The following is a 15201-nucleotide window of genomic DNA, read 5'->3' as shown; positions in this document are numbered from 1 at the left end:
GTGAGCTGATTCTCTGTGCCCGTGATGGCCCCACTGGTATCTGATAGCCTGCTGATGCTACTCTCAGTGCTAATAGTGGTGGTGGCAGCAGCAGGAAGAGAATACAAATTAAGCTCTTCTAGAAGGGAAGTTTTATTCCATTTACTGTTTAGAGTGTGTGTTCAAAAGGAAGGGCTGCTGCTACCAGTAGGTTAGTTTAAAGGGCTGGTGTGCCCCGCCGCCCTCATAGGAGAGTACTGTTCAGAACGGCTTGTTCATTCATTTTTATTCCAGGTTTGTTTGCAGCCTTCCAGGCATGTTGACCCTGGATACGTATGCTGGGGAGGTGTATTAGATAGTCCTAGAGAAACTGGCAGCATTGATGCTATCTGTGTTCCTTCCCAGTGAGCTTTATGTTCCTGGTTGTTAATCAGCATCGGTGTTTCCAGCCACGGATGATGATGAATGTTTCAGAGGCATCTGATGGCACAAAGGTCAAGAGGAAGGAGATAAAGAAGCAAGTTACCAGGATCACTGCAAAATTCTTTTCCTGTTGGGGTGTCAGATCAAGGGATAGGCTAATGAAACCTGAGGCACTGCAGTCTTTTATTTATTTCTCACCGATTATCCCAGCAGCTCTTTAAATAATGGAGAAATGCTTCCCACTGTGGCAAATCAAGTTCATTGCGCTCAGCAGTGATAGAGGAAATCTGTTTGGGCAGTGAGGTTGTGTTAGATGAGGAGAGGAAGATTATTTGTGGGTTTCTGTAGCCGGTAACCTTCAATCAGAATTGGACTGATGGTTTGTAAATCCTCTTTGTCTCACTTCCAGCTTCTGGAGGGTAGTAGGTCCTGCTAAAGCATTGCAAAAGCTGCGGCAGCTGAAAGAAGCTGGGACAAATAGGGTTTGGCTTCCTTGACGAGCACGCACTTGTGAGTAGCACTGCGGAGATTCCTCGCAGTGGAGGCAGGGGGCAAATCGTGTCTTAAGCCTTTGTCTGCCAGGAGCTTGTCTCGCTGGCAAATAAAATCTCTCTTCTCAACAGTGTGACGTAGCATTCTGTGCTAATGGGTCCAAAAAAGAAACTTCAGGTAGCACAACCCTCCAGTAAAGTAAAAGCCAGTCTGACACTCCAGAGAGAGCGACAAGAGGAGCGCTGGAGGAGCCGACACTTCTCATGATTGCCTTAGCCTGTCTGGGGTGGAGTTTGGATTTTTAGAGAGGAGCGTTGTTTGTTTGTTTTCTTGTAAAGCCACACACTGTAAGCAACTTTGTTAAAGAATCAACTCCTTACTGGGAGAAAAAAAAAGTGAAGTAAGGTCCCGTTGTCATTCAGGCTGTGCCAGTTGAGACCTGTGTGAGATCCTCAGTGAGGATCACCCAACTTCTCTTTACTTTTCTAGCTCCATTGACAAGTTCCTATAGCTATCCTTATTCAGCCTGAAGAGCAGCCTGCAGACTGATCCAGGAGATAGGAGCACAAGCACTTCTTTCTGTTGCTATCGCTGACCAGTCCAACCAGTTCAGCTGAAGGGAATTGGCATGGCGAGCATTCTGATGACATGCATAGAAAGGGTGAGCAAGCCACAGAGCTTTCTGTGTCTTCATTATAGGGTGAAGCCCCTTCTTAAATTAAATGAAGCAGGCAATCTTCATTAGCTGCAGGTTTTGTTGTTGTTAGTATTATTCTAATGTAATTATCACTTTTCTTCAGTCAGCCTTATGCTTTCCTTCTTACGAATAAACTCCTTCCAGCTGGAGAGTATTTTGAGATGAGGAAGGAACAGCAAATTAGAGAAAGAATTGTTAGCACCATGTTCTTTCCCTCCTGAGTACCTATGATGCCACAGAATGAAATTTAAAAAACCAAATACATGACAAACAGCATGGGATCCCCTTCTCTCAAAAAAAGATGACGCAAAGGAAGACTGTTGAGCTAGATACCTAAGTGCATGCAATGGGAGGGGTGCTGTACATCGATCTGTAGGCCTCCTGCAGCTCCTCCCTTCAAAAAAGCAGCTGTAAGAACAGAGGACTCATCCCGCTCCACTTTCAGGTGACAAGACACATTGCCTCAGCAGCGTGTGGTCCTTGGCTGCAGTGCAATCGCTGCTGACTGCAGGCAGCACGAAGGCTTGGTCACAGCGGATGCGTCAAGTTGTGCATCAGAGCCCTGTGCTGAGTTTCCCAAGCTGACAAGGTGCTTTGCTCAGGCTAATTAGCGCTGGTTCTCTCTTTACATCTTCCCTGATTATGATAATTAGGCTGAGCAGGGTACTGCCTGCCACTGGTTTTCTGCTGGTGAGAGTCAAACAAGTGTGTCTGCACAGCCTTGCCCTTCAGCATACCCTGTAAATGACAGAGCCCACTCAGCACAAGCCCCTGACTGAGCCTGTGTTGTGTGGCTGTGCGGCACAGGTGTGTCCTGCAGTCTTATTATTTGTGCTCTCAAGAATCACTCAGCTTTGGGTAACTTGCTGGGACTGCAGTAAATGTGCTTGGCATTAAGGAAGATGCTAAACAGCCAACTGCCAGTAGCCTCCTTGCTCTCAGAACAATCTATGCTGCTAATGTCAGCAGCTCCTGTTCATCCTGTTGCAAGCGAACAACTTTCCTGGCTCTGAAGGTGGTCATCTGGAGCTCCAAGGGAGAGAGAGGGCTGCTGAGGAGAATGCAGGCAGATGGTAAGAAATGGTGGGATTGAGGAATAACAGCGTGAAGAACCTGGACCCTCTGCTTTTCATCCTATTTATGTGTGTGAGAGTGGCAGAAAAAATGGGTTGGTGGGTTAAATTAGATTGTGAAACCTCACTAATTAGCTACGCATTCCCTGCTCCACCTCTCCCTTCTTTGTGCTTCCGAAGAGGAACTCCTGCAGCATGAAATGAGTGTAGGGATAGGTAGGCTTTATAATATAGACTTTTAATGTTCAAGTCAATGGTAGCTATCGCAACATAGGTTAAGTTTGTGGTCAAATATGGTTTCAGAGGGATTGACTGGGCTTACAGAAGCTGTGTTTCAGGTGGTAATGCTGGAACAATTTGGATCTCTTAAAAAAAAAAAAAAGAACACACACACACACAACCCTTCAAAAATGATGAGAAATAAAACTGGCTTTGCTCAGTGTAGGAGAAATGGCTTTTTACACTCCTGACTGCTCTTCCTCTGACTGGCACCTTCCTGAGAAATGCACTCAAGAATGAGTGGATATGTATATGCACATACACACATGCTTATCTATATATATATTGATCTTTGTGAGCCTGAGGATATAAAAACAAGTGTAAAAACGTATGCTGGTTTTGGCAAGTTGGTTGTTTTTGTTGCACGGTTTCCTGATTTTCTTCACTTTAAAGGTGCATTGATGTTCTGGGTATGAAGGCTGAAGTGTGATAGTTAGGTCTCTTATCATAAGATGGAAGTTCATGTTTCGTTCCATACTGTGAAATGGTAGTCCTCAAAATATCGTGTCAAGCCACAAGCATGAATAAATAGCTGTGCTGTATTATTTTTGGGACTAGCAGTATCCAAGACAGTCAGTACGATCTCAGCCATTAAGAGAGTAGAAAGTGTTTTGAAAGAGTAGAAAGAGCTGTGTTGACTGAAATGGCTGGGTCAGAACAGAAAAGGAAGGGTTTGCTGTTTTAAAGCATAGCAGACATTTTAGACATTCTTATTGAGATGCTTCAGTAACACAGTTGTGTGAAAGGCTGATAAAGTAGCGTGCGATAGCAGCCCTCATAATTTAAAGTGTCTGAACTTGGCACGTTTGATAGTAATGTAAAATAGTAATAAATACGAAGCTCCTGTTCTGGAATTCCCAGCTCTGCTTATAAGCAGATCAGTATGTAAACACTGGCTCAGTGCGTCTAATGCCAGAAGGATGTGTTTGGTTCTCTTGAAGGGGTGGGTGCTGGCTCTGTGAATAAGACAGGTTCAGTTCAGACTGAGCAATACCGCTTGTTTTCTGTATAAACTCCAACCAGAATAATGTGTAGGTAATTTTTCACCATAATGCAAGTATTTCACAGATTTTAAATGCTGAATCAGTTCTTACTTTCACCTGAGCTGCCTAATAACATCTCCTAGGGACCATCTTAAGAGGAAAACTCAATCAGAATTGCAGATTCAGTGTTGCTCCTTGGTCAGGTTAGGACTGGCAGTTTCCAGTTCACTCTCAGATCTGTGCCCATTAAGTGCATAAAAATGGCTTGAAAAAGTGGGAAGAGCTTTGACTGCAATGGCTGCGCTGGAAGTGAGAGAGGGTAGCGGGAGATGGAAGTTTGCTGGACTGCTAGTGGCAGAGGAAGAATTCCAGTGCTCGTACCCTGTAGACGTACGGTAGCTTTTTTTGGTTACAGACTCAAGCTCTGAGCCTGCTTGTTGACCCGTGTGCGCTCATAAAGCTGCCTGGCGTGTCAGGGCTGGAGCCTTGTAGCAGTGGAGAGCAGTGTTTATCCGTGGTCAGGGAGGGAAACCACCATGCCAATACAAAGCCCGTGTCTGGTGAGCGCAGGGCTAGAGGTAATGTGTAAAGCAGTTATTCCTTCGGGAAAGTAAATGTCAGCAGCATAGATGGTCCTTAATTTAATTATGGTTGTTATTTCGAGGCTTGTGGTATGAGGCATTTAAGGCTCAGTGAAGATATTTGTTTTCAAATGTTCCTTCAGGACTTCAAAATGTTGCAGAAAGCATACCTATCTGACTGTGACTATGCAAAGCTGGTATGGTACCAGTGTAGCTGAAACTCAAATGAATTCAGTCTCAGTGCCTGTATCATACTGGAAAACACAAGTGATTGGGTGTAGAAAATATTTGTCATGGTTTAAGTGTCTCTTTTTTTTTTTTTTTTTTTTTGTCTTTCCATTTTTGCTTTGGTGAAGATGGTGTGGGGGACAAGGAGCTGTGGGTGAAGATTGTTTGTCTGTAAACTGTGTTACTGGAATGGAGACTGTAGGAGGCTTTCTCATGGTTATTAGTCAGACCAGTGCCTTATCTGAGCAATATTTGACCCATGAAGATGCTACATGTGGCTCTCATCCAGCCTACCTGTGCAGACAGTCTGATCACACTTGCAACCCAACAAGAAGAGCACTGCTTTGAGGAACCACCCTCATGTATCAAAACACTACCTTCTTGAAAATCCTTCCTCACTGGTAACATCCTTCCACTTGATGTAGTTTCTTGTAGTTCAGAGGAAAGACAGTTTGATACCCAGATCACGTAAGTCACGAAATGGTGGCAATGCTGTGTTCCGCCATCACCATATGGTACTTTTGATGTTGCATGAATGCAGTAACTTACAGTGGTAGCAGTGCAGCATTTTGAACCAAATACTGCAACAACTTTGATCTCAGGCAGTGTTTGTCACTACAAGTGTAATTAACTAAGAGACAATCAAGGAAAATTGCTTTCCAGTGATCATTTTCATAGGTAAGGAATCATTTTGATGATTCCTGACTTATTACTGTATTCTTTTCAAGTGAAAAGGGAGCAAAGAAAAAGAGTAAAAATTTAGCCTTCATGAGACTTGGCCAAATAGTGCTAAGCATGCCTGGATTTGAAGCTCAGCAGAAACATTTTAGGTCTCTCAGAGTGGGTTCCCTAGAAATTTGAGAAGAGCAGGAAGATCCGAAAGTTAATCCAGGCTAAGGCCTGATGGTACTTGGAACAAAGCATTTAGCTCAGGTCATGATGCAGGTATGGTCGATGCCAAATCAGAAAGCTAGAGTTCAGATCCCACTGTCTGCCTTGCTCAGATTTTTCTGGGTTTCTGGTTTGGTTCTGGCTTGTTTCTTAATTGAAGCAATCACCTCTGTGGTGTGTGCTAATTGAAGTTAGACTTGTCCTATGCTGCCTTTTCATACAACACATCTACGATGCCAAGTGCGCTGACCCTGCTAGAGGCAGGTGTTGCCTTTTGGAATGAGAGTTGCATTTCTTGGTTGCTTTCACACCTGTAAAAATCTTTGCTTTCCTTCCTGTCTGCAAGAGTGTTCAGACATCCAAATGCTGACTACCACATCACTCTTCTCTTGCAGCCCGTGGTTTGGAATGACTCCACTGGTAGGGAACTAGCTTGCAATCAGGAAACAGTGGCAGAGCCAGAAGTAAAAGCTATCTGATGGGTGACTCGGGGCATGTCATGACCAGCCAGTGCTTCAGCCATAAAATGGAGATAATGATACTGATATCACTCTTAGGTAAAGCATTATGAAATCCCTTCTTGAGTATTTCTGCTTCAGAGCTGGGGTGTTTTTAGCCAGGATTCCAAGGAACTGAGGTGTGTGTGGTGGTGATGATGTCTGTCTGTCTGGTCTCATTCCTCTCTAGTACTGAGCCTTTTGACTAATTCCCACCAAATCCAACTGGAAATAGATGTCTTAAAAGTGTTTAAATTCCTTTTTTTTCATTGTTGCAAAAATAATCAGGCAACAGAGGTAAAAAACAAGAATTGCATACTCACCAGGGGGAGGGAGACATCTAAACCCTGCCTTTCAGTACTTTATTTCTGCAGTAAATGTGAATTCAGAGCCTTTTACTTTCCCTGTGGCTGTGGGGCCACGTGTATTCTGAGCAGGGAAGCTTTCCTACTCGTGTGAAGAAACTTCCCTCTTTATTCTGGGTATACATGTGTAATGTCTGGCAGACCCTGTTTTCAGTGACCCTGCATTTCTCCCTTGCACAGCTCTGTTTGTGTTTCCAAAGTGCTGGCCTTTTTCTGCACAGGGCCTCTTGCTTCCTTGGCATGGCTCCCCAGCTTTGTATTGCTCTGTGCATTGCAGGCAGCTTCACGGTAGCTGTAGTAATCACAGGGATGCAAATTTATTATCTCATGTTCAGTAACTCAGTAGGAGCACATGTTTATCTTGTACACTTGAGTGCTGTTTTTCAATAGTGCTGTATATACAATAGATAGATTTAAAGTTGGCTAACCAAGAAAACATCCTTTAGGGTGAAAGAATAAGCATGAAAGATATGCAAGAGTTGCAGCCTGGTTTTTCACACTACTTTGTGTCTGGCGTGCTGACGTACATGGCTATGCCAGTTAGATGTTTCATTTGTGTACTCAGATAAAGCCAAGATACTTCAAAACAATCAGACTCCTCTTGTTTATTGGAAGAGTTGCAAATTAAAAAGAAAAAGGAAATAAAAAATACACTTCAGTAAGCATCCCTTTGCTTAGAAAAAGGGGCGAGTAAATAAATAGACATGGACACTGTGGCTTCTAGGCAGATAATTATATGAAGACCAAGACTCTTGAACTGCCTTCAGGTGAGTTGATTTCAAGTATGGTAGTTGAAGTAGATTTGAAGTTCTGTTACTTCCAGAGAGAAGAAGCCATAACCATGAGGGAACATGACTTTAAAACACAAGTAATGGAAAAATACAGTACCCTAAAGGCAGCTTTGAAGTCTCTGAGCCTATTTATTGACGTTACAGACTTTAGGTCAGGCCTTTGATACCAAAAGGCAAGAGCAAACACGTCTCTGAAATTATTTTCACAGATTATTTATATACACGATGTGTATGTACTTCTCTGACATTTTAATAAGAATCTCTCATGTCAAATTTATTACTATTATTATTACTACTATGGCATTAGGTTTGTAGGCCTCAGTCAAGGTCCATTTTAGCTGGCCACTTAAATACACAGATGTAATAACAAGACTCTCCAAGCCAGAGGAGACAATGAGTGGACTAGCTTCTGAGTTGACCTACCTTTGCAGTCACAGTCCAGCCAATCTGCAGTGAGCTTGTCCAGAAGGATCCGTTTTGATTTCTGGCTGAAAATCCCATCTGAGAATCAAACAGAATTTGACTGGAAGAGTTTTGTACCTTTGTCTGTGAGCTTTTACCTCACTGCTGTTTTTGTTTTACATTCATGTGCTTCCTGTTTGTGTTGATGTAAGAGGTACAGGAGTCCTGTTGATGTAGATTATGCCGTCCGTTTTTGTGACAAGACAGGACAGTTCCATGCAGTGCCTTTTTAAGTGTTTTGCCCTATTAAGTTTCAAGCATCCAGACTTCATGGCTTCCTTTACTTCTCCTAAGCAGCTGTTAATAATTTTAATATCATCCTCAGCCTAATTTCTGCTTTTTAAAATTTCCCATTAGTCTTATGCTGCCTAAGACACCATATGACATAATCCTTCTCAATTATGTTGTTGGGACATATCAACAGCAGTAATGGGGTACTGCTATGCATCTATCCTTTCAGCATGCTGGTTCTGGAAGTCTCATGAGAGAGAGACTTGTGGTTTGTCAAAGCCCATGTCTTGTCCAAAGGGGAGTTAATGTGCTCTGGACGGGCACTGAAACTTGGAGCTGCTTGTGTTTATCTGAAGCAAAACAACTGAAACTTCATTGTTCTGGCTGATTGAAGTCATGTTACTGCACTTCAGAATTTCTGGAGGCCTCCTTTCATCATTCTGCCTTTCATTTCCTTCTACTACTCAGATTTCTTTATTATTTTCCTTTCATATGCTTTTTCAATGCTAAGTTTTCTTCCTTTTTTATTTCCACAGTAGATGATGGAGACACATCCCACATGGCTCTTCCATCTGGAACAGCTTCCCTGACTCATTCCTTTTGAGCTTGGTCTTTATCCCTGGCCTCTGTGTGTTAATATTCCTTCTAATAAAGCAATCATATCTTATGCCTAGAGGCTTCCAGTTTTTCCTCTGCTGTCGTTCTCTCCAAGACGGAAAGCTTTTGCTATTATTTGATACACGAGGTTATGTTGTGATCTGTGCTTATTAGAAGACCTATTTTAGAGACACCTAATTGCATACTTAAGTCTGATTCCTATTCAGGACAACACTTCAGGACATTATTTACCTTTCCAGCAGCCCCTTTTTGTTTTCAGTAGGGTTTACCTATTTCAAGTTAGGCATACATTTTAGTGCTGTGAAACTGATGAAGCCCCAACTGTAAAGCATATTTTTCATATTGGGGGGAAAAAAAATCAAACAAAAGCATATTGCACAGTCTGAAAGTAATGGAAGCTTCAAGCAGAGAAGTAACATTTCATATCTGATACTACATCTTTTTAGATCTCTTCTTGAGAATGTCAAACATGCTGTTAAAAAAAAAAAAATCCAGCAGCCTTGCTTTTCAGTCTGTTGACTCAAAGCATTTTCTGCTGTACACTGAGATTTCCAGTAGTTGACATAGTATGCAGTTGTTCTTGCTAAATTAAGAATGTCTCATGCTTTCTGGGATCCCATAGTAGAACTGCTGAGTTGCAGTACTTACATTAAAAAAAAAAAAAAAAATGAGGTTAGTTTATTGAGTGGTTGGACACATCTTACAATGCTTCTGCTTTTCTCGTAGTGACTCCCTTAAAACTTCCATGAGGTGGGGGAAAATACAGCTAATAGCAAGCTGTGCCCGGGCACCACACAGTTTGGGCTTTGTGCAGAGCATGGCTTTGGCATCTGGAGTGGGAGCTCAGCGTGCATTAGCAGCAGTACATTCATTGACATAAATTGCTGTCAGAGCAGTGGAGGAACACAGCTTTGTGTTTTGTGAGCACTGGATGCGGTCTATCTCAGGCTGACCGTGAGATCATGGAAGATCTGCTCAAACTTATAAAGCTCAGGCTTTATAAGTTTGGGATGTGGGGCCCTACAGTTAGATAACCAGGGATCACTTCTGAAATAAATACAAGCTCAGCTGCAGAGCTCCTACCTGTTTTGCCCCATTCTTGCCCCTTTCTTACTGTCTTCTCAAAGTACAGGCCTCCGAGCAGCCCAGTATTGAAATCAGCTGTCCTTGGGGAGAGCAAGTCACCTTCAGTGTTTCCCACCAGAACCAAGAAGTGGACATGCATTCCCCTTTATCCAGAGGGACAGTGCTGCCCTGATGTGTCTCAGCTGCATCTTAGAAAGTCAAAGCCCTTCTGAGAAGGAACTGGGAAGGTGCAGTCAGAAGGGGGGAGTGGTTCAGATTGTTCTTACAGACTGCATAAGGACAGCCACCGGTTATTTTTGTAGAGACCTGCATGGTGCCCCAGGGACCCAACAAATCAGTAGAGTACTGCTGTAAGTTGCAGAGTGTTTTCATAGACTTCTCAAGGTGTGCTTTTTGTTTTGTTTTGCTGCTTGGTTTGCTGTTCCTATCTAGACGTCCAGCTAAAGCTATTGCAGTCATGACCATCTTCTCCTTGCCTCAGATCAGGTGGTGATGCAGTGACTTCTCATTTGCTTCTGGGGGGGTGACATAAAGCAGTAGAGTAGCTTGAGAAGTCTGGAGTTTTAAGCATAGAATTTGAACAGCAGCACTTGTTAATGACAGATTTACCTTTATCCTCCTTAAAATAAGGGAAGTAACTGAAGCCCTATGTATGGTGCTTGGTTCCTCATGAATCATAGGGAATTACACGCTTGAAAGTGTATTTGGCAAAGTTCTTGTGCCTGGCACATACTTCACTGTCCAGACTCCCAGAAATCGCTGCTTTTTTACTTCTCTTAAATGCTCAGTGAACATGAAAAACCTTCCTACTTATGGAAATGAAGATACTAATACAATTTAAAAAAAAGTGTTCCTTTTCTTGTTCAGCACAGTTCTTAGAGATTTTTGTGGAAGATTCACAACTGAAGTAAGATTCATTTCTCCCAATCTATCATGATTATTTGGGATTAAACCAACACATGGTAGTGTTGTGGCGAATTTCTGAGAAGTCCCTGGTCCCCAGTGAAATTTGTTTTTACTTTGCTTCCTGCTTTCCAGAAAGCTTATTCCTGACACCAGCCCTGCCATGCTCGTCAGTTCAGCAAATGTTTCCTTGGCGTTGCACTTGCTGTTTTTGAACCACGAAATGCTTTTAGGTAAAGTTATCATAATATAAACTGAAAATTGACAGGCTGAATAGTTGTGGTTAGTATGTGCTATAGTGGTGATGACATGGGAAAATATGTTGTTTTTCTCCAGATGACTGTTTGAGGTTAGTTCTAGACCATTTTGTTCATGATGTGCCAGCTAAAATTATGATCATAGCTTTGAAGTAAGCAGGTTAGTTTGAATTTTTTTTTTTTTTAAGTCTGATAAAGGCCTGTTGTCAAAGAATGGATGTTGTTGTTATTTTGGAAATTAAAAAGGATAGAGCCAACCATCAAAAGGTCTGACATGCTTAGAGCACTAAATTCCCCTTTCTTGAGAAGTTCATCTCGCTGACAAGTGTAACCAAAGTTGTCTCACTTGTGAGACTAGCATGGGCAAAGCATGGCCCGCAGGGTAAAAATTGGTTGTTCAGGTGCTTCTTCTTCACCAGAAAAAAATGGTGGAGTGAAAGAGGGATGGGTAACAGCAAGCAAAGCCAGGGTTTTCTGCTGGTAGCAGAGGCAGCATGTCCTAGTCCTGTTCCTTATGTTCCTGTCCTGAGTTCAGGATGGGAGAGGTACCTAGTATTGCAAGGATGGCAGCACAGCAAAGCCCTGAGTGGCATCTTAGGGAGGAGGTGGTGTTTGATGTCTTCCTATCTAATGATAAAAACAAAAGTGACTCAAATGTCACTTTCTTCCAAAACAGGAGCCTTTTTGGTGTGGGCTGCCAGTGTGTGTTAGGAGCGATATGCAAAATACACAGAATTTGTGTGGCTAAAAGATGGTTTCTTTTTCTTTCATCTGCCTCTGTTTCATTTTGTGCTGCAAGGATGCAGTTACATGTAAAAGCCTTGACATATTTAGTGGGACCTTGAAACGGCTCCACTGAACGGCAGCTCAAATTGAAGCAGAGCAGTGTGGAAGAGTAGCAGAAGACATTATCTCACCTTACATTTTCAAACAAAACCCTGCGGTTCTGGAAAAGTTCTTCCTGCACCTGCTATACCAGTGTGTGAGTTTGGGGTTTAGATCTGTTCCAAGCTCTTTTTGGTCTCTGAGCACAGAGAGGTAAGTCAGCTGTGGAGGACCAGTCTCAAATGTGAGTTTGCCTGCATTCACCCCTCCTGAACTGCTCTACTGAGACAAGATTGTCAGCACAACCCATTGAAGTGAGTATTTATCCAATGTTTCCATTTTTTTTCTCTGTTTGTATGAGCTAGTCTCAGCTCTTTTTGTGGTGAGGGGAAGAATGGGCAGTGGAGTGTATTGCTGACGCCTCACTTGCTCTGAGCTGAGAAGCCTCTGAAGGTTCCCAAAGGTTAGGCAATGCTTGCATATGGGTGCTGCCCTTTAGCCTCAGCAACACAGAGAACATATGGATAGATGGCTCTTTTCTAAAACATCAGTGAGGAGCCTGAGGAAGAAATGGTCTTCTAATTCTAATATTCTTCTAATTCTGGTGCCCTTCTAGTGATGCCCGGAGGCATCATTCCCTTTCTCAGAATTTTCTTCTGCGCTCTTTTGCATGTCTCCTGTCAGTACAGCCAGTTCTCAGGAGAGTTTAAGGTTCAATTTCCCCTACTTTTGATTTGATATTGTAAAATGTTTAAGTCTCAGTTAAAATAATGGCAGTGTATTGATTAATATGATAATATTGATAATATTGTCTGACCAGTACAATTCTTGAATTAGATTATGTCTGAAAAACACGCTTGGATATAAGTAAAAAGATCAACTTATTCAAGGATGGTGAGTAGTTATGATCATCCATATGGTGACTTCTAAGTGTTGGAGTTCAGATGTCCAGAAATGAAGGCAAGTGGAACTGTTAGCTACTTTTCTCAGACGCATATCCTTCAAAGTTCACTACGAGGAAAGACTGAATTGTTACACAGCATGCATATGAAGTAAAAGATTCTGACAATTGCCCAATGTAGCTATTGACACAAATTTCTTGTTCCTGGGGCCAGGGTGTCCCCCTGCACATTTTTGCATTCACCGGATGATTATCCTGGTTGTAAGACAGGAGGAAAAAAAGGCAGCATTAGGTAGGAGGGGTTTTTGTATCTAAATATTTAATGATAAAAATGAAAGTGACAAAAATGGCACTTGATTCCAAAATAGGAGCCTTTTGGGTGTGGACTGCCACCATATATCAAGATGTGGTGGCTTAATGCCCTTGCTTCACTCTCATAAAGACTAATGGACTTCCAATTTCCATGGCCTTGCTCCCAAGCTTTGGGAAGCATGTGTCTAAAAGTTTGTGGGGTCAGGACATTTGCCTGGGTATCAAGCCAGGAGGATGTTTGCGCACATATGGTAGGATCCCAGCTGAGGCCTCTGGGCACAGGGCTGTCATAAGTTTTAAATAATCATAATGCTGTAAAAAGTTAAATAAATACGTCACGTTAATTTTATGTTCCCTTCCCCTCAGGCAGATGAGCATAAATTGAATTTTCTAATAATTAGCCCAAGCAATTATCATTGAATAGATATACCTGATTGCATTAAGAGGTGTGGTAACATGCGGAGGTAATCTTGCAAAGAGCAGAGGCATTTCCAGGCTGACCTGTCAGGACCAGGTCTGGTTGTCCACGAGTTGTACAGATGCTAAATGAACGTGTGTGCTGTTTATTGTGTTAGCTATAAGCTATATGTATATGGCCATCCAGTTTGGAAGGAATTTGGTCACTTCCATTTAGAGTCTTAGAAAATAATGCACTGAACTTCTTCCACTTGGCTTATTAAGCTGTCACAATAAAGGATGCTACGCTGCCAAGCTGCCCTCCCACATGCCTTGTAGAGGCCATTAACAACCACCTGTCAAGCTCTGCTGCAGTGTCTGAGCAGCCTGACCCACAACATCTGCTGCCATGCGGGGAAAGCGGGGTCTGCATGCAGCTGGCACTCCCAGAAATGCCACCAGAGGTGGGGGAGTAGGAGCAAGGGGCTTCCAGGGGCTTGCTTTTGGATCTGCTGAGGTTTGGTAGTGAGTGGTGAGGAAAAAAAAGGGGTTGTGTAAGGCAGACGGTCTCTCCGTGCTCTCTCACCCAGCTTTCACAGAAGTCTCAGAAGCATTTCTTTCTTATTTTTCAAGTTAAGATTATAAGAGTATAAACAGATCTTTTCCTCCATTGCTGACTTGAATGAAGGCTGACCTTGTTACATGTGTGGAAATTGCTTGGCTAGGACAAATCTAACATTTATTGTATCTCAGCTGTGTAGATAAAGTCCAAACTCCCTCACTGCTTTCCTTGCAGAGAAAGCTGCTCGTGCGTGCCCATTTCCAGAAACTGAATTGACAGAAGAGGAGAGGGGGGGAAATTAGCCCAGTAGCATCTCCAAAATGTTTGTGGAGGGTTTTTTGTTTCATGTTCTGGGATTATTTTCTTTCTCTTTCTTTCTTTCTTTCTTTCTTTTTTTTTTTTTTTCTTTGAAATTGTGAGCTCGGAATCCGAGGAGGCTCAGCAATCAGCGTGTTTGAATGCCGGCCAAGACACTGAACTGGCAGCCATCCATTCTGATAGCAGTGTGAGTGAAATGTGTACTCAGTAACTGGATTCAGGCCCTTCATAGTTTGCAAGCAAATATTTCTGCTTTTACAGATCAGATACAAAATAGAAAAAGCTGTGCGGCTCTTGAGCATGTGAGAGGGAGGGTTCGGCACCTTTACAAAGAGATATTGACACTTCTGTGCCCCAAAGTCCTGTGCCTTAAGTTGTCATCTCAAAGGCTATGTTCTAATTCCAAAATGGATTTAATTATGTCTCTTAATGTTTTAACTGCTGAATATGCCTTGCATAAAAGCTGTAAATACCTCACGCTGGCAGTAAGCTGTAGGAAAGTGAAGTAAATTGGCATTTTGTAAAAAGGTTGTACAAAACCAGTGGAAAGCTATGCAAATAAGCTATGATACAGGCAAATTTGCATTTCCTCATGGGTTTAGTGATGATATGCACAGCATGACTTTGGCAGACTTGCTTCTTGGGATGAAGCACGTACTGGTGGCATGGCCCTGTAGGGTCAATTTGACAAGTGCGACATTGTGATTTTCCATGAAGTTTCTCAGAACCACTGAGCAACGTGCAGCAATACATAGCAACAAAGGAAATTGATTTTTTTTTTTTTTAAGAGTAAATACATCTAGTAGGAGGAAAAAGTGTTATACAAATCTTTCAACTTGCCAAAATAAGGTTAACAGTTCTGCTTGGTGGTGCTGCTCAACTTTCCAAAGTGACTGCCTTCTACCATCTTGCACTGACTTTTGCTCTTTGGTTTAGAAAACATCAGGATGAGGAGGAGATCATGAGGAGTTTTTGTGCTCAGGGTGCTCAGATCACAAGAGCAAAGAGTGATGTTACAGCCACCTGACCGTGCAGTTTCAGTCTCTGAATT

The 15201-nt window shown here is 42.5% G+C and overlaps 1 protein-coding gene across 9 annotated transcripts in view; it reads left to right on the top strand.

Annotated features, from left to right (window-relative positions):
• The window catches only part of ATXN1 (ataxin 1), a 202329-nt gene that overhangs the window by 125220 nt on the left and 61908 nt on the right, over nt 1-15201 (top strand). The window lies entirely within an intron of this gene.

The sequence above is a fragment of the Numida meleagris genome, chromosome 2, assembly GCF_002078875.1.
Source record: "Numida meleagris isolate 19003 breed g44 Domestic line chromosome 2, NumMel1.0, whole genome shotgun sequence".
Taxonomy (NCBI): Eukaryota; Metazoa; Chordata; class Aves; order Galliformes; family Numididae; genus Numida; species Numida meleagris.
Note: the sequence above shows the minus strand (reverse complement) of the source record. Positions and strands in the feature narration are given on the sequence as shown.